Source organism: Oncorhynchus mykiss, chromosome 25 (genome assembly GCF_057628025.1).
Source record: "Oncorhynchus mykiss isolate SJ-2025 chromosome 25, ASM5762802v1, whole genome shotgun sequence".
Taxonomy (NCBI): Eukaryota; Metazoa; Chordata; class Actinopteri; order Salmoniformes; family Salmonidae; genus Oncorhynchus; species Oncorhynchus mykiss.
In genome coordinates this window covers 60,932,811-60,949,868 of record NC_143046.1, presented here as the reverse complement: position 1 = coordinate 60,949,868, position 17,058 = coordinate 60,932,811, and the positions used below count along the sequence as shown (strand labels likewise).

At 43.9% G+C, this 17,058-nt stretch overlaps 1 protein-coding gene and 1 long non-coding RNA gene across 9 annotated transcripts in view; one reads left to right on the top strand and one right to left on the bottom strand.

Moving 5' to 3' along the window:
* The window catches only part of LOC110505409 (dimethyladenosine transferase 1, mitochondrial), a 47,861-nt gene extending 41,965 nt beyond the window's left edge, over positions 1-5,896 (bottom strand). The window contains exon 1 of one of the 8 annotated variants that reach the window (XM_036962815.2): positions 5,500-5,896. The gene's annotated coding sequence lies outside the window, so the exon portion shown is untranslated. Of the gene's footprint in view, positions 1-5,480 lie in introns of all 8 variants that reach the window. The other 7 variants (XM_036962814.2, XM_090220672.1, XM_036962817.2 and 4 more) reach the window with 7 other exon arrangements.
* LOC149972079 (uncharacterized) lies at positions 4,955-16,845 on the top strand. The gene is made up of 3 exons (XR_016491918.1): positions 4,955-5,156; positions 11,957-12,073; positions 16,236-16,845. It is a non-coding gene; the product is annotated as an uncharacterized LOC149972079 (long non-coding RNA).
* Positions 16,846-17,058: the final 213 nt, after the last annotated feature.

The window sequence follows — 17,058 nt, the reverse complement described above, 5'->3', positions numbered from 1 at the left end:
GTTATGAAATTGATATTGGGCAGTTATGGATGTATCCTGCCAAAGATAGTGGAATGACTCTGTGGTGGTTCTGCCCCACAATGTCAAACCCATTACAACAGTCATATGCTAAAACAGTCAAAGTCAAACCAATGTCAAACTATTCATTTTGAATAAATGAATCAGAGCATAGGACCTAACATTACAACAGATAGACCCTCAACTAGCTGAGGAACGCTCAACTCAATTCTCTTATCACCATCAGTCAATACTTGTAAAAATGTAAATTCTGAAAACACTTGTTTGTCCTGTATAACTGTGGCCCTTATGCGGGGTGCTGAAATTCATACTTTTAATACATTTTTTTACTGAATACAACCACCAACATTTTTATTTTAAAAAGTATGCATTTCAGCACCCACGCAGAAGAACCGCAGTTGTACAGGACAAACATAGGTAGGTTAAAGGTAAGGGACTGTATGTTATTTATAATGACAGATACCTGGAGGAAGTCTGAAATAAAAATGGATGGCCCTCCCTTTATTTAGTCAAATATAATTTTACCCGACCCTCCCTGAACACTTGAAAAACAAGTGACACCCGCCCCCATACCAAATCATTAAAACATAAAATGAATAGGAGAGAACTTGCCTACCATATACTCTCACTCCTAGGGCAGACCAGAGCCTTCCATATGAAGTTTTAGAAACTTTGTTTTGTAAGCATTACATGGAAAAGTAGCCAGAAGATTGTTGATTTACAGACCACCGCAGACAAGGGTGAAATTATCACCATTTTAGTAAAAGCACTGCATGAATCTATCATCTCATTTGCGGTCCGTGAAAAAAATTGCATTTTATAAACGCATTTCATTCAATTCCATGTCATTTTACACGACTGTACGCAAGTTCCACAACAGAGCATCATGACAACGAATGAGCGCATGCTGCAGCACCAGACGTTGTGATTTCTATACAGGCCATTGTTAAAAAAGAGGATAGTCTAAGTCTGGAACAGATCTAAAGTCCATCAACTGTAAGAATTAAGGGACAACAGAACCAGTTACATCTGAAGTATCTGATCATCAATGAATTAGAAAACGTCATTTGTTTTTTTTTAACACAGCAGCCGTATACTTTAAAGTAGGCCTACACAGTGTACAAAACATTAAGAACACCTATTTCCATGACAGACTGACCAGGTGAATCCAGGTGAAAGCTATGATCCCTTATTGATGTCAGTTGTTAAATACACTTCAATCAATGTAGATGAAGGGGAGGAGGCAGGTTGAAGAAGGATTTTTAAGCCTTGAGACAATTTAGACGTGGAGAGTGGTATGTGTCATTCAGAGGGTAAATCAGCAAGACAAAAAAAATGTACGCGCCTTTGAACAGGATAGGGTAGTAGGTGCCATGCGCACCGGTTTGTGTCACGCTGCTGGGTTTTTCACACTCAACGGTTTCCTGTGTGTATCAATAATGGTCCACCACCCAAAGGACATCCAGCCAACTTGACAACTGTGGGAAGGATTGGAGTCAACATGGGCCAGCATCCCTGTGGAACGTTCTTTCGACACCTGGTAGAGTCCATGCCCCGACATATTGAGGCTGTTCTGAGGGCAAAAGGGGGAGGAGGGTGCACCTCAATATTAGGAAGTTTTTCCTAATGTTTGGTATACTCAGTGTCTATGCACTTGTAAAAAGATTCACTTGGGAAACTATAATTTCTATTCCATGATATTGTTGTTACAAAATAGATGTGTTGACTGTGATCAGGGCATGGGAATATAAGAGCATTTGCTAGGCTAAATGAACAAACTAAGCAAGAAAAGCTCACGTATGCTCCTCAAACCAAAGACAGGCCAAACTCCTGTTTCTAAAAGAGAATTCAAAGGCACTGTAGAATGAATGTATGCCTAATAAGGCATTTGGTTCAATCCAAATTCATTTTAACAGCCTAAATGCAACATTTATAGTCGTGTTGAAACGCTGTTGTTGAAATGCTGAGCGCTCCTGCCAGCTTATAGTTGTCACAAACGCTTCACAAATGATTTCTTAAATGGCAAGCTATAGCTTTGAAATAATAATAATAATATTATAGCCTAAATAATACAGGTTTGCTCCTGACTAATTTATAGATAGTATGTTGTTTAATAACCTGTTAAAATGTTGAACGTCAATTGATTGTGACATAATCACATTACTGTACTTCTCCTCTGCAATAAAAGGTTGTAGCACTGCCTCAATGTCAGACATCGTCTGCCCTCGGTTGCAACACTCACTACCGAATTCCAAACTGCCTCTGGAAGCAACATCAGCACAAGAACTGTTTGTCGGGAGCTTCATGAAATGGGTTTTCATGGCCGAGCAGCCGCACACAAGCCTAAGCTCACCATGCGCAATGCCAAGCATCGGCTGGAGTGGTGTAAAGCTTGCCACCATTTGACTCTGGAGCAGTGGAAACGTGTTCTCTAGAGTGATATATCACGCTACACCATATGGCAGTTCGACGGACGAATCTGGTTTTGACGGATGCCAGGAAAACGCTACCTGCCCCATGCATAGTGCCAACTGTAAAGTTTGGTGGAGGAGGAATAATGGTCTGGGGCTGTTCTTCATGGTTCAGGCTAGGCCCCTTAGTTCCAGTGAAGGGAAATCTTAACGCTACAGCATACAATGACTTTCTAGACAATTATGTGCTTCAACTTTAAGGCAACAGTTTGGGGAAGGGCCTTTCCTGTTTTCGCATGACAATGCCCCTGTGCACAAAGCGAGGTCCATACAGAAATGGTTTGTTGATCGGTGTTGAAGAACTTGACTGGCCTGCACAGAGCCCTGATCTCAACCCCATCAAACACCTTTGGGATGAATTGGAACGCCAACTGCAAGCAAGGCCTAATCGCCCAACATCAGTGCCCAACCTCACTAATGCTCGTGGCTGAATGGAAGGAAGTTCCTTCAGCAATGTTCCAACATCTAGTGGAAAGCCTTGCCAGAAGAGTGGAGGCTGTTATTGCAGCAATGGGGGTGTAATATAGTGTAGTCTAGTTTTATATGCACCATCCTAGCAATGCAAAAACTTAGGAAGTACATTTTCTTAGAAATATAACACAGAATATCAGATCTCAACAATGATTGGAGAAGTGTTCAACGTCACCAGTAGGCGTATCTACCAAATCCTTATGATGTTTTCATAAGTGCAACGTGACTGCAAGAGACGGTTATAGAGTTTGAATGTGTTGATAAGATTACAAAAATTATCAGCTTAATATACACTGCTCAAAAAATAAAGGGAACACTAAAATAACATGAATGAAATATTCTTATTAAATACTTTTTTCTTTATATAGTTGAATGTGCTGACAACAAAATCACAAAAATGATCAATGGAAATCAAATTTATCAACCCATGGAGTTCTGGATTTGGAGTCACACTCAAAATTAAAGTGGAAAACCACACTACAGGCTGATCCAACTTTGATGTAATGTCCTTAAAACAAGTCAAAATGAGGCTCAGTAGTGTGTGTGGCCTCCACGTGCCTGTATGACCTCCCTACAACACCTGGGCATGCTCCTGATGAGGTGGCAGATGGTCTCCTGAGGGATCTCCTCCCAGACCTGGACTAAAGCATCCGCCAACTCCTGGACAGTTTGTGGTGCAATGTGGCGTTGGTGGATGGAGCGAGACATGATGTCCCAGATGTGCTCAATTTGATTCAGGTCTGGGGAACAGCCGGGCCAGTCCATAGCATCAATGCCTTCCTCTTGCAGGAACTGCTGACACACTCCAGCCACATGAGGTCTAGCATTGTCTTGCATTAGGAGGAACCCAGGGCCAACCGCACCAGCATATGGTCTCACAAGGGGTCTGAGGATCTCATCTCGGTACCTAATGGCAGTCAGGCTACCTCTGGCGAGCACATGGAGGGCTGTGCGGCCCCCCCAAAGAAATGCCATCCCACACCATGACCGACCCACCGCCAAACCGGTCATGCTGGAGGATGTTGCAGGCAGCAGAACGTTCTCCACGGCGTCTCCAGACTGTCACGTGGGCTCGGTGTGAACCTGCTTTCATCTGAAGAGCACAGGGCGCCAGTGGCGAATTTGCCAATCTTGGTGTTCTCTGGCAAATGCTAAACGTCCTGCACGGTGTTGGGCTGTGAGCACAACCCCCACTTGTGGATGTCGGGCCCTCATACCACCCTCATAGAGTCTGTTTCTGACCGTTTGAGCAGACACATGCACATTTGTGACCTGCTGGAGGTCATTTTGCAGGGCTCTGGCATTGCTCCTCCTTGCACAAAGGTGGAGGTAGCGGTCCTGCTGCTGGGTTGTTGCCCTCCTACGGCCTCCTCCACGTCTCCTGGTAGCGCCTCCATGGTCTGGACACTACGCTGACAGACACAGCAAACCTTCTTGCCACAGCTCGCATTGATGTGCCATCCTGGATGAGCTGCACTACCTGAGCCACTTGTGTGGGTTGTAGACTCTGTCTCATGCTACCACTAGAGTGACAGCACCGCCAGCATTCAAAAGTGACCAAAACATCAGCCAGGAAGCATAGGAACTGAGAAGTGGTCTGTTGTCACAAACTGCAGAGCCACTCCTTTATTGGGGGTGTCTTGCTAATTGCCTATAATTTCCACCTGTTGTCTATTCCATTTGCACAACAGCATGTGAAATTTGTCAATCAGTGTTGCTTCCTAAGTGGACAGTTTGATTTCACAGAAGTGTGATTGACTTGGAGTTGCATTGTATTGTTTAAGTGTTCCCTTTATTTTTTTGAGCAGTGTACATACATAGCACTTACTTAAGCATCTCGCAGGAAAAAGCTAGGGCCACCCATAAAATGCGAGACAATTGTTTGGATATGGGACAAAGGGCCAAAATGCAGGACTGTCCCGCACAAACCGGAACATGTGGACACCCTCCTAGACCCTCCCCTGGTCAAAATGAATTAAAAAACTAAACCCTGCCCCTGATTGAAATGTTTAAATAGCACGACCTCCGCCATTTTTATCCGAGTAACAATTGTGTACATTTCGACCGCTCCATAAGCGGTTTCATAATTTACAAGTATCGACTGATGGTGACTCAATGTTGTTGCTAGAAAATCGAGCAATCAGTTACAACGTTCCTCAACTCAGCCTCGACATAAGAGAATGGAGCGTTCGTCAGGTAACCGTCAACAGGCAACGTGATATATTGTAACTAATGATTCTCAGTGTGACCATGAAGAGATCTTGCTCTTAATTGAAACCACAGTTTCTAAACCATACTAAACTAACTTTGCTGAAACTGTAGCTAGCAACGCAAACCGTGTAACGTTAGCTATACTAGCTAACTAGCCAGCAGCATGTAGCTACGTTTTCCTTGTTTTTCGGTCAAAAGTCTCTGACCTGAAACAGTTACAACATATTTAGGTTCACTCTACTCGTCCGTGCAATATGACTGCTAAACGCGAATTTTAAACCACAAGCCTAGAAAGGTAAAAGCGTTAACCTGATAACACGTTTCTCACCACGTTGATGTCCTTTACTGAAATATTGCTTTCGTCAGGAAACTGGCAGGTTGACGTCCAATGGGATTGCTTCTGCAACCAATCAATTGGGGAGAGGCGGGACTTCAGTTGCCCTTTGAACGTCCACATCTTGTTGACGTAATGATAGGTTATGGGCAACTGAGGGAAGGATGCATTTTGATAACAAGTTTCGACATTTGACATACTGTATAATTCAAAAGAGAAATAAACTCTTCGATATAGTAATGACCATAAGTTACTTTTTCGTAACACGTTAGGAAAATATGATCATTAGGTTAAGGTTAGGAAAGGGGTTAGGGTTAGAGAAAATGTTTTTCCTAACCTGCTACGAAAATCCCTTCCGGTCATAGCTGTAGCGAAGTGCCATGAAATGTCTGTCCCTAATCCAAAGGTGTGCATTACATACAATATACATTATCGATTGATGTATTCCCTGGAGAGTCAATTAAGTGTTCTGCCATGATTTCTCATCATCAGCATGTTTGATCTGTCTGCTATTTACAACTGTGGACAACATTGACTCATCTTTGTGGATGGGCATATAACGCGAACGTCTAGCAACCCAAAGATGTTTTTGAAATAAAAATGTAATATTTGACAGATGCATGGTGCGCAAAGCACAACAGATTTTGACATGTTTATTGTCTACATGTATAGTGATGCAAATGCACCACTACTGTATATGTTTTATTTATTTTTATTTGACCTTTATTTAACCAGGTAGGCAAGTTGAGAACAAGTTCTCATTTACAATTGCGACCTGGCCATGAATATGCATGAATCAGACATGGGATGAGAATAGAATATATTGTGATCCAATTTTCATGCAGTGCTATTGCTACTAAATGTAATTTGTTAGTACAATACAATGTTACATCATATAGAGCCCTTTTTGAATGTCCCTGCAGGCAGAAGCAACAATTTATGAATGAGTACAGTTATACAGTTATGGGGAGATGCATAATTTCAACATTTACTCGGGAACTTATTATAAAGATTTCTTATAACATCTTGGTATAAACATCATTATAAATTCAGCTTCAGACGTTACAACACATTCAAGTAATTACATTATCCTCTCAGCAAGATGGAGCTACTGTAGAAGAGAGATTCATCATATCAGGTTTTGACTAAGGAGGATCCATTGTGCACACGCAGCTGTTGGTTATAATGAACCCTGTGGCCCTGAGTCCCTCATCTCCCTGACGGCTCTGTTCACAGTACAGGGAGGGTCAGGGTGTCACAAACTCTTTTTGTTGAGATGGAAACGCTCCCCTCGAGGGTCTGTAGATGAGTGGCAGTTACAGATCCCTCTGTGGCCGACCTTGCTGAGAGGAGAGAGACAGTAAAAAGCAGTCTGTCTGGAATGCTGCTGCTGCTATGGAAACAAGTCGACCAATCACAAACTTCAAAGAATGCTTCATATGGACCTACTGTCTTCCCTGTCACTCCCGGAAAGTCACCTTTCTGACAATTTATTCTGTTAAAATGCCATTATTTAATTAGCATTGAATAGCATGGGACAAATCAGTGCTCTCCAGACTGATTAAAATGTGCACATTTTTCAAAGACTTGAATCAGCTTTTTGCTGCAATCTAATCATTATGCCTTTGACATTGGACTGGGGGTGGAATCCGGAGGACAGGCTGACCGATGACCTAATAAGGGTGCAGAACGCCTCCCAGAACCGAGACAAGAACTGAGGGCCCCGGTCAGAGACCATGTCGACTGGTAGTCCATGGATCTGAAAGACGTGCTGCACCATGAGCTGGGCCGTCTCCTTGGCAGAGGGTAGTTTGGGGAGAGGAATGAAGTGGGAGGCTTTGGAAAACCGATCCACCACAGTCAGGATGGTGGTGTTGCCATCAGATGGGGGAAGAACCGTGACAAAGTCCAGGGAGATGTGGGACCAGGGACCAGCCGGAGCTTGTTGAGGAGTCTTGTTTTGTGCACATACCGTGCAAGCGGCGATGAATGCTGCTGTTTTCAATCAGGATTTCAGCGATCACTGCCACATTGCGTGCATCCGCTATGGGTCCGTAGTCAAATGACCACCCCTCATCACTGTTAAACGCTCCCTAAAACACTTCTGCGAGCAGGCCTTTCTAATCGACCTGGTTTGGGTATCCTGGAAGGACATCCCGTCAGTCGAGGATGTCTGGTTGTTCTTGAAAAGTAATTTCCTCACCATCTTAAATAACCATGCCCCTTTCAAAACATGTAGAACTAAGAACAGATATAGCCCTTGGTTCACTCCAGACCTGACTGCCCGCGACCAGCAATAAAACATCCTGTGGCGGACTGCACTATCATCGAATACTCCCCGCGATATGCAACTGTTCAGGGAAGTCAGGAACCAATACACGCAGTCAGGCCAAGGCTAGCTTTTTCAAACAGAAATTTGCATCCTGTAGCTCTAACTCCAAAAAGTTTTGGGACACTGTAATGTCCATGGAGAATAAGAGCACCTCCTCCCAGCTGCCCACTGCACTGAAACTAGGTAACACTGTCACCGCTGATAAATCCACGATAATTGAGAATTTCAAGAACCATTTCTCTATGGCTGGCCATGCTTTCCTCCTGGCTACACCTACCCTGGCCAACAGCTCTGCACCCCCCTCAGCTACTTGCCCAAGCCTCCCCAGCTTCTCCTTCACCCAAATCCAGGTAGCAGATGTTCTGAAAGAGTTGCGAAACCTGGACCCATACAAATCAGCTTGGTTAGGCAATCTGCACCCTCTCTTTCTAAAATAATCCGCTGCCATTGTTGCAACCCCTATTACCAGTCTGTTCAGCCAGTATCATCTGAGATCCCTAAAGATTGGAAAGCTGCCGTGGTCATCCCCCTCTTCAAAGGGGGGACACTCTAGACCCAAACTGTTATAGACCTATATCCATCCTGTGCTGCCTTTCTAAAGTCTTTGAAAGCCAAGTTAATAAACGGATCACTGACCATTTCGAATCCCACCGTACCTTCTCCCGCTGTGCAATCCAGTTTCCGAGCTGGTCACGGGTGCACTTCAGCCATGCTCAATGTACTAAATGATATCATAACTGCCATCGATTAAAGACAGTACTGTGCAGCCGTCTTCATCGACCCGGCCAAGGCTTTCGACTCTGTCAATCACCATATTCTTATCGGCAGACTCAACAGCCTTGGTTTCTCAAATGACTGCCTAGCCTGGTTCACCAACTACTTCTCTAATAGAGTACAGTGTGTCAAATCGGAGGGCCTGTTGTCCGGACCTCTGGCAGTCTCTATCGGGGTACGACAGGGTTCAATTCTCGGGCCGACTCTTTTCTCTGTATATATCATTGATGTCGCTCTTGCTGTAGGTGATTCCCTGATCCACCTCTATGCAGACGATACCATTCTGTATACATCTGGCCCTTCTTTGGACACTGTGTTAACAAACCTCCAAGTGAGCTTCAATGCCATACAACACTCCTTCCGTGGCGTCCAACTGCTCTTAAACGCTAGTAAAACTAAATTCTTGCTCTTCAACCGATCGCTGCCCGCACCTGCCCGCCTGACTAGCATCACTACTCTGTACGGTTCCGACTTAGAATATGTGGAATTCTACAAATACCTAGGTGTCTGGCTAGACCAATCCAAAATCAAATCTAGAATCGGCTTCCTATTTCGCAACAAAGTCTCCTTCACTCACGTCGCTAAACATACCCTCGTAAAACTGACTATCTTACCGATCCTCGACTTCAGCGATGTCATTTACAAAATAGCCTCCAACACTCTACTCAGCAAACTGGAAGCAGTCGATCACACTGCCATCTGTTTTGTCACCAAAGCCCCATACATCACCCACCACTACGACCTGTATGCTGTAGTCGGCTGGTCCTCGCTACATATTCGTCGCCAGACCCACTGGCTCCAGGTCATCTATAAGTCTTTGCTAGGTAGAGCTCCGTCTTGTCTCAGCCCACTGGTCACGATAACAACACCCACCCGTAGCACATGGTCCAGCAGGTATATCTCACTGGCCGTCCCCAAATCCAACACCTCCTTTGGCCGCCTATCCTTCCAATTCTCTGCTGCCAATGACTGGAACGAATTGCAAAAATTGCTGAAGCTGGAGACTTATATTTCCCTCACTAACTTTAAACATTAGCTATCTGAACAGCTAACTGATCGCTGCAGCTGTACATAGCCTATCTGTAAATAGCCCATCCAATCTACCTACCACATCCCCATATTGTTTTTATTTACTTTTCTTCTCTTTTGCACATCAGTATTTCTACTTGCACAGTAATCAAACACGGAATACATGTCTAAAATCAAAACATTGAATCAAATCAAATTGTATTTGTCACATTCGCCGAATACAACAGGTGTTGACCGTACAGTGAAATGCTTGCTTACAAGCCCTTAACCAACAATGCATTTTTTAGAAAAGTGTTAAGAAAGTATTTAGTAAAATAAACAAAAATAGAAAAATAATTCAAGAGCAACAATAAAATCTACATGGAGCAGGAAACAGCTGGCTGAATTTCTAAAGTTTTAATGAGATAATGTTACAATATCTTACCTCCACCCCAGTCAGGAAAGAGTGCCTTGTCTTGCCCTGGTTTTGCCCTAGAAAGCCTATGTAAATGAAGATCACCAGAACGGACAAACCAACATTTGTAGACGGCAGTTTTGGGCTCTAAAATTAGTTTATTATGATCAAGTTTGATCCCCACGGTGAATTATGTTATGTTCTCTACAAATCGAGATTCACTGAGATCCAAAAGTACTGGAAAAGTGACACATGTGTTGTTGTTTTGGCTCTGTACTCCAGTACTTTGGATTTGAAATGACACAATGACCATGAGGTTAAAGTGCACACTGCTTTAATTTGAGGGTATTTTCATCCATATCAGGTGAACGTTTACAAATTACGTCACTTTTTGTATATAGTCCCCCCATTTTAGAAGATCAAAAATATTGGAACAAGTTCACTTATGTGTATTAAAGTAGTAAAAAGTTAAGTATTTGGTCCCAAATTAATGGTAAATAATGTATTGTATCATTTTGGAGTCACTTTTATTGTAAATAAGAATGTTTCTAAACACTTCTACACTAATGTGGATGCTACCAGGATTACGGATTATAAAAATAAAAAAACTAATTATTTAGCGTTTATTTAACGAGACAAAATCCGGCTAAACCGGACTACGCTGGGCCAATTGTGCGCCGCCCTATGGGACTCCCAATCAAGTCCGGGTTGTGATACAGCCTGGATTCGAACCAGGGTGACTGTAGTGACGCCTCTAGCACTGAGATGAAGTGCCTTAGACCGAATTGTAAATAATGACACACAGATCGTGGTAAACATTACAAAATAAAGAAACAAATCTCACTCCGTACAAATAGCTCCTTTTTGTGTGGATTAGTGACGCTTTTTAGCATCAATATTCAAAGTGCAAATTACATTGCTATTCTTAAAGTACTACATGGAATAGAAACCCTACATAGCCTAGCCACATCATTATTTGTAGTGGCAGTTAATACCCCAATACCCCCTCAGTTTTACAAAATGACCACCAACCAGCTCCATTGGTAGATGGGTAAAACATGTTTTTTTTTAAAGCAGACATTGAATATCCCTTTGAGAAAGGTTAAATTATTAATTACACTTTGGATGGTGTATCACCACAAAAATAAAGGTGTCCTTCCTAACTCATTTGTCAGAGAGTAAGGAAACCAAACAGTTGCGGAGTTTAATGGCTGTGATCGGAGAAAACTGAGGATGGATCAACAACATTGTATTTACTCCAGAAAACGAACCTAAATAACAGAGTGAAATGTGTCATTTTTATTGTAAATAAGAATATAATATGTTTCTAAACACTTCTACATGAATGTGGATGCTACCAGGAATTATCCATAAAACATGCATCTTGTTTGCAGTAAGGCACTAAAGTAAAACTGCAAGAAATGAGGCAAAGAAATTAACTTTATGTCCTGAATACAAAGTGTTATGTTTGGGGAAAATCCAACACAACATATCACTCAGCACCACTCTTCATATTTTCAAGCATGGAACGCCTGCTTTCAGTTCCTGGTTGCCACTCTCATGGAATTCCCTGAGAACAGCTGGGTTTCGACACATCCAACTAACACACTACCTCTGTATTACTTCAGAGTGTCTGTGCTAATTGCTCCAGTCCAGTAACCTTACATTATGATTGTGTTAATGACATAGCAATAGCAATGAACAACACAGCCATTTGAATTTCCATGTTGTCAGGGTAAGTACATGTTTTGTTTCCTTATGTCATATAATGAGTCTGAACTATGGGTCCATCGGAATTCCCAAAGACCATTCACTGTAAGCCTACACATTTCTTAGTTGTATAGGCATTGTTTAATTGTGTTATACAGTGCAAATGGACAACTCGTATGGATGATACCGTTTATCTCCCTCTTTGATTTCAGGAGTACCAGAAGTGTGGGTAGTCATCATGAGCCTGATGATTGGAACAATGATGTATGCTTTGATGGTGGCCAGAATAACTTCCATAGGGACCAGCGTCAGCAAACACATAATATAAGGTAGTGTTACACATTCGTCTCTTAAACACCGGAGGGCAGTATGAGCATGATGATAAGACAAAGCTTTATTGTTGCCACTGGTGGATGTGCTGTCTCTCTCAACTTTACCCATGTGCTCTGTCCACTAGCTCATGACGACAAGATTCACATGGGTTTCTCAAGACTTATTAAATACCTTCCCTCGGGTGTCTACTCTACGCAACCACGCTAGCACAGATGATCGCTTATTGTGTGTGTGTGTGTGTGTCAAATCAAATCAAATTTTATTTGTCACATACACATGGTTAGCAGATGTTAATGCGAGTGTATCGAAATGCTTGTGCTTCTAGTTCCGACAATGCAGTAATAACCAACTAGTAATCTAACTAACAATTCCAAAACTACTGTTTTGTACACAGTGTAAGGGGATAAAGAATATGTACATAAGGATATATGAATGAGTGATGGTACAGAGCAGCATAGGCAAGATACAGTAGATGGTATCGAGTACAGTATATACATATGAGATGAGTATGTAAACAAAGTTGCATAGTTAAAGTGGCTAGTGATACATGTATTACATAAGGATACAGTCGATGGTATAGAGTACAGTATATACATATGCATATGAGATGAATAATGTAGGGTAAGTAACATTATATAAGGTAGCATTGTTTAAAGTGGCTAGTGATATATTTACATCATTTCCCATCAATTCCCATTATTAAAGTGGCTGGAGTTGAGTCAGTGTCAGTGTGTTGGCAGCAGCCACTCAATGTTAGTGGTGGCTGTTTAACAGTCTGATGGCCTTGAGATAGAAGCTGTTTTTCAGTCTCTCGGTCCCAGCTTTGATGCACCTGTACTGACCTCGCCTTCTGGATGATAGCGGGGTGAACAGGCAGTGGCTCGGGTGGTTGATGTCCTTGATGATCTTTATGGCCTTCCTGTGACATCGGATGGTGTAGGTGTCCTGGAGGGCAGGTAGTTTGCCCCCGGTGATGCGTTGTGCAGACCTCACTACCCTCTGGAGAGCCTTACGGTTGTGGGCGGAGCAGTTGCCGTACCAGGCAGTGATACAGCCCGCCAGGATGCTCTCGATTGTGCATCTGTAGAAGTTTGTGAGTGCTTTTGGTGACAAGCCGAATTTCTTCAGCCTCCTGAGGTTGAAGAGGCGCTGCTGTGCCTTCTTCACAAGGCTGTCTGTGTGAGTGGACCAATTCAGTTTGTCTGTGATGTGTATGCCGAGGAACTTAAAACTTGCTACCCTCTCCACTACTGTTCCATCGATGTGGATAGGGGGGTGTTCCCTCTGCTGTTTCCTGAAGTCCACAATCATCTCCTTAGTTTTGTTGACGTTGAGTGTGAGGTTATTTTCCTGACACCACACTCCGAGGGCCCTCACCTCCTCCCTGTAGGCCGTCTCGTTGTTGTTGGTAATCAAGCCTACCACTGTAGTGTCGTCCGCAAACTTGATGATTGGGTTGGAGGCGTGCGTGGCCACGCAGTCGTGGGTGAACAGGGAGTACAGGAGAGGGCTCAGAACGCACCCTTGTGGGGCCCCAGTGTTGAGGATCAGCGGGGAGGAGATGTTGTTGCCTACCCTCACCACCTGGGGGCGGTCCGTCAGGAAGTCCAGTACCCAGTTGCACAGGGCGGGGTCGAGACCCAGGGTCTCGAGCTTGATGACGAGCTTGGAGGGTACTATGGTGTTGAATGCCGAGCTGTAGTCAATGAACAGCATTCTCACATAGGTATTCCTCTTGTCCAGATGGGTTAGGGCAGTGTGCAGTGTGGTTGAGATTGCATCGTCTGTGGACCTATTTGGGCGGTAAGCAAATTGGAGTGGGTCTAGGGTGTCAGGTAGGGTGGAGGTGATATGGTCCTTGACTAGTCTCTCAAAGCACTTCATGATGACGGAACTGAGTGCTACGGGGCGGTAGTCGTTTAGCTCAGTTACCTTAGCTTTCTTGGGAACAGGAACAATGGTGGCCCTCTTGAAGCATGTGGGAACAGCAGACTGGTATAGGGATTGATTGAATATGTCCGTAAACACACCGGCCAGCTGGTCTGCGCATGCTCTGAGGGCGCGGCTGGGGATGCCGTCTGGGCCTGCAGCCTTGCAAGGGTTAACACGTTTAAATGTCTTACTCACCTCGGCTGCAGTGAAGGAGAGACCGCATGTTTTCGTTGCAGGCCGTGTCAGTGGCACTGTATTGTCCTCAAAGCGGGCAAAAAAGTTATTTAGTCTGCCTGGGAGCAGGACATCCTGGTCCGTGACTGGGCTGGATTTCTTCCTGTAGTCTGTGATTGACTGTAGACCCTGCCACATGCCTCTTGTGTCTGAGCCGTTGAATTGAGATTCTACTTTGTCTCTGTACTGACGCTTGTTTGATAGCCTTGCGGAGGGAATAGCTGCACTGTTTGTATTCGGTCATGTTACCAGACACCTTGCCCTGATTAAAAGCAGTGGTTCGCGCTTTCAGTTTCACGCGAATGCTGCCATCAATCCACGGTTTCTGGTTAGGGAATGTTTTAATCGTTGCTATGGGAACGACATCTTCAACGCACGTTCTAATGAACTCGCACACCGAATCAGCGTATTCGTCAATGTTGTTGTCTGACGCAATACGAAACATGTCCCAGTCCACGTGATGGAAGCAGTCTTGGAGTGTGGAGTCAGCTTGGTCGGACCAGCGTTGGACAGACCTCAGCGTGGGAGCCTCTTGTTTTAGTTTCTGTCTGTAGGCAGGGATCAACAAAATGGAGTCGTGGTCAGCTTTTCCGAAAGGGGGGCGGGGCAGGGCCTTATATGCGTCGCGGAAGTTAGAGTAACAATGATCCAAGGTCTTTCCACCCCTGTTTGCGCAATCGATATGCTGATAAAATTTAGGGAGTCTTGTTTTCAGATTAGCCTTGTTAAAATCCCCAGCTACAATGAATGCAGCCTCCGGATAAATGGTTTCCAGTTTGCAAAGAGTCAAATAAAGTTCATTCAGAGCCATCGATGTGTCTGCTTGGGGGGGGGGTATATACGGCTGTGATTATAATCGAAGAGAATTCTCTTGGTAGATAATGCGGTCTACATTTGATTGTGAGGAATTCTAAATCAGGTGAACAGAAGGATTTGAATTCCTGTATGTTTCTTTCATCACACCATGTCACGTTAGCCATAAGGCATACGCCCCCGCCCCTCTTCTTACCAGAACGATGTTTGTTTCTGTCTGCGTGATGCGTGGAGAAACCCGTTGGCTGCACCGCCTCGGATAGCGTCTCTCCAGTGAGCCACGTTTCCGTGAAGCAAAGAACGTTACAGTCTCTGATGTCCCTCTGGAATGCTACCCTTGCTCGGATTTCATCAACCTTGTTGTCAAGAGACTGGACATTGGCAAGAAGAATGCTAGGGAGTGGTGCACGGTGTGCCCGTCTCCGGAGTCTGACCAGAAGACCGCCTCGTTTCCCTATTTTTCGGAAACGTTTTTTTGGGTCGCTGCATGGGATCCGCTCCGTTGTCCTGTTTGTAAGGATCCGCGTCGCGAAAAACATATTCTTGGTCGTACTGATGGTGAGTTGACGCTGATCTTATATTCAGTAGTTCTTCTCGACTGTATGTAATGAAACCTAAGATGACCTGGGGTACTAATGTAAGAAATAACACGTAAAAAAACAAACTGCATAGTTTCCTAGGAACGCGAAGCGAGGCGGCCATCTCTGTCGGCGCCGGAAGTACGGAGCTCTCAGCACATCTCAGACGGGTCCGAACTGGAATGATCTAAATAATGAGCTTTTACAACACTGTACTTCCGGCGTGTGTGTGTGTGTGTGTGTGTGTGTGTCTGTGTGTGTCTGTGTCTGTGTCTGTGTCTGTGTCTGTGGTGCAGGTTAACAATGTGATCCTGCACCCCAGGATCATCAGCCACCTGGAGAACAGATACCAGGGCAAGTGGTTTTGACGAGAACGCCACCCTCATGGAGCTCTCAGCACATCTCAGACGGGTCCGAACTGGAATGATCCAAATAATGAGCTTTCACAACACTGTTAACCCAACATGAAGAACAACAAACTGCTAGAGTTTTGCACTGACGCATTTTGTGATTTTGGTCTTCCTCTGTATCTGGTTTTCGTAATGGATTTTGTATTAAATGAGTCACTTCATTTCTTATGATGTGTGTTTTGTCTCAACAGGAGGTGATCAGCTACAACTGTGCCAACCTCATTTCCAACATGCCGTGCTTAAAGACGCAGACCCCTTCATCTCTGAGCTGCTGGAGGTGCTGCAGTTTGAGATTTACCAAACAGGGGGCCTGATCATCCGCAGGGGGTTTCTGGGAGACTGCATGTATTTCATCGACAGGGGTACCTTTGAGGTAGAGACCTTCAAATTCACCAATAGACTGTCTGATGGAGACTTCTTTGGAGGTAGTTTTGACACAGCATCACGGACGGCACCACTATCAAACTTTAATCGGTGTTGGTGGGGTATAGGTAGTGCCTCACTATTTGACTTTGTGGACCAAGTGTCTAAAATGGTGGTAGCTCATCCAAAACAAGTAAGGTTGTACATCTGATTGGTTTTGTAAAGCACATGGATCATTAGTATTCTAGATCAGAACTACTAGACTGATCTTTTTATATGAAACAAGATCATGGGGCCTGTAGATGAGATAGAGCTGATGAGCTGTTGCATATAGTGCGGCTCATGTATGGCACTTTATGTTTTAATGGGGAAATTATAGTGAAAGAAGATTTCCAGTTGATTGTGTGTGAATAAAATAAAAAATGTGTGCTCATTAAATAATAAGCCGAATGTGAAAACATCAGTGATTCTTTTGTTGTTGTGATTTAGAGTTTATAGTAAAATGTACAGGGTTGCAGATGTAATAACAGGGTACAGTGACAATATTGAGCTCCAACAATGCAGGCCAAAGTGAAATAAAACCATACAAATAAGAATAAATAATATATACATTTGAACAAATGTGGCAATGAAAAATGTCCATTGGAGTGG